The sequence below is a fragment of the Podarcis melisellensis genome, assembly GCF_964234715.1.
Source record: "Podarcis melisellensis genome assembly, chromosome: 2".
Lineage (NCBI taxonomy): Eukaryota > Metazoa > Chordata > Lepidosauria > Squamata > Lacertidae > Podarcis > Podarcis melisellensis.
The window spans coordinates 109,303,508-109,306,586 of NC_138529.1; positions in this window are offsets into that span (position 1 = coordinate 109,303,508).

The window sequence follows — 3,079 nt, forward strand, 5'->3', positions numbered from 1 at the left end:
CTCCTTTCCCTTCCTCCCCCACAACAAACACTCTGTGAGGTGAGTGGGGCTGAGAGACTTCAAAGAAGTGTGACTGGCCCATGGTCACCCAGCAGCTGCATGTGGAGGAGCGGGGAAGCGAACCCGGTTCCCCAGATTACGAGTCTACCGCTCTTAACCGCTACACCACGCTGGCCCACAGAATTACACAGAAGCTAACCCACGCCATACTTCTAAATTGTTGTCACCTGTGCCAGGAGTAAGCCCTATCCCCAAATTTCAGTCACTTATCATTTACCATTTCTGTTCTGCAAATGAAAAACACTTAGGACACCTATTGACTTTGGGGTTTAACAAACAGTGTCCATCATATATTTTCCAAGGAAATCCCAAACCAAGCAAGAGGACAGGTGCCTTTCTCCTGACACACGACACACATGGCTTTGTTCCGAGACATTTTATCACCCTGAGACACATCTGAATAGGCTTGGGTGGAAAAAATTACCCCTGTATACTTCAGTTTTGTGGAAGTTATTGAGGGTAGAAAACTATTGAGGGTAGAAAACGACCATGTGAAACTAGCAGTGCCCAATTTTTGCTTTCCCTGGATTAACAAAATGACCCAATACTGAACATGAGCCAAAGAGATCAAATGGGCACACAGAGACCTGAGGGATAGCTCGGTTGGTAGAGCACAAGATCCTTAATCTCAGGGCTGTGGGTTCGAAAGATTCCTGAAGGAGTGTCTCCACCTCCATCGTTCTGCCCGGACACTGAGGTCCAGCACCGAGGGCCTTCTGGCGGTTCCCTCGCTACGAGAAGCCAAGTTACAGGGAACCAGGCAGAGGGCCTTCTCGGTAGTGGCACCCGCCCTGTGGAATGCCCTCGCACCAGATGTCAAAGAGAAAAATAACTACCAAACTTTTAGAAGACATCTAAAGGCAGCCCTGTTTAGGGAAGCTTTTAATGTTTAATAGGTTTTTGTATTTTAGTGTTCTGTTGGAAGCTGCCCAGAGTGGCTGGGGAAACCCAGCCAGATGGGCGGGGTATAAATAAAAAAATATTATTATTATTGCTGCACTGCCAGGGGTTGAACCAGACGATCCTTGTAGTCCGTTCCAGTTTTATAATTCTAGAGGACTGACCGGTTCTTGGTACCCTACAAATAAGTAGATTATGCATATACCTATGGGAAGGGTCCCTGGGAAATATCTATAGGCAAACCCTATGTAGGGGGTTGCTTCATATTTCCCTCCCTGCAATACAGGAATGTAGAAGACTGCCTACAGCACGTCAGGCCTATCATCTAGCACAATCATGTTTGCCTTGACCGATAGTGGATATTTAGTCAGGCATTGGACTTTTTCACAGGAACAAAGAAAGCTGCCGCAAACAGAGTTTGACCATTGGTCAATACTGTCTACACTGATTGGCAGCAGGTCTCCAAGGTTCCTGGAACATTCCCAGCCGTAGCTGGAGATGCCAGGGATTGAACTGGCGACCTTCTGGATGCAAAGCAGATGCTCCATCAACTGAGCTCCCATGCCCTAGCTGCTCCCATTACCTGTTAGCCTAACATCTTTTTAATGAAAGGCGTTAGGATGCCATGGCTTTGCTATGCTCTTCCGGTTTTCCGTCTTTCAAATGGGAACCAGAAGTAAAGGCTGTGTGCCACTCTGTTTCCCTCCCCGGCTTCATGGCTATGGATGTCCTGTCAACAAAGGCCATCAGAAAATCAGCTGAATAAGAAAGCGACTTCTTCAAAAACGAAATGGGAAGAGTTAACAGAATGGTGTTGAATTAGAGGAGGAGGAATAATAATGTTGGTGCGTTGGCTTAATCTTTGGACCACGGAAAGAGCTCCCTAAGCAGCCGCAGATGACCTCTTCGTTTCGGTTCTCCCCACAATAGCAATGGCCTACCTCACCAAAGAAGGGAAATATAACCAGACTAAGAGTGCTATACAGTGGTACCTTGGTTCTCAAACGCCTTAGTACTCAAACACCTTGGAACCCAAACACTGCAAACCCGGAAGTAAGTATTTCAGTTTGCAAACTTTTCTCGGAAGCTGAACATGCTCCGTTTTGAGTGTTACGCTTCCAATTTGAGTGCCACACTTCCGTTTTGAGTGTTATGCTGAGGTCTGTCTGTTTTTGCTATTTATTTTTTGTTTTTGTGACTGTGTGGAACTCAGTTCAGCTACTGATTGATTGTGTCACTGCAGTGCATTGCTTATTGCTTTCATTTTATGGATCAATGGTCTCGTTAGATAGTAAAATTCATGTTAAGTTGCTGTTTTAGGGGTTGTTTTTAAAAGTCTGGAACGGATTAATTCATTTTGCATTACTTTCTATGGGAAAGCACGCCTTGGTTTTGGAACGCTTTGGTTTTGGAACGGACTTCCGTAACAGATTAAGTTTGAGAACCAAGGTACCACTGTACACAATTATCAAAAGGCAAGGTCTATGTAATTTGGCAGCCAAGGAGAGAGTTACGATTCCATCTTTTGAAGGAAGATTTGGGTGGGAACATAAGAGGGACAATGTTCAGCAGCTCTAGGATATGGCACATAGCAAAAGTGCCCCACAGGAAAGGGGCGTCTCCTTCATTTTGGTGAGCAGGGTTTCCCGGGCAGAAGGGCTGTAGCTGAAGGGGCACGAAGAGGACAGGGTCTGCTCTGTGCCTCCCAATTCTAGCCTGCCGCCTTCGGGTGCAACAAAGGATCCTCTCTGGTTACCAGCGCTGAAAGAAGATTCAGCTGCCAGTGTAGCCAACACAGAATAGGGAAGGCGCCATCTTGTCCTTCACCTCAGACAGAAAAACACATATTGGAACCAGACCCGAACGCAGCCTTGTTTACTGCATCGCTGCCGAGTGTGAAATGTTGTGTCTTAACACAAAGTTCTAAACTCATGCTAAGAAAACAAGGTTCTAGGCTTCAAGCTAGAGCGAAACGTCTTGAGTTTTGCTGATGGAGCAAAAACCGGGGCTGGATTGGTTCTAGGCTGTGGGGGGCCTTTGAGCAAGAAGAAGAAGATGAAGGAGGTTTGGATTTGATATCCTGCTTTATCACTACCCGAAGGAGTCTCAACATTCTCCT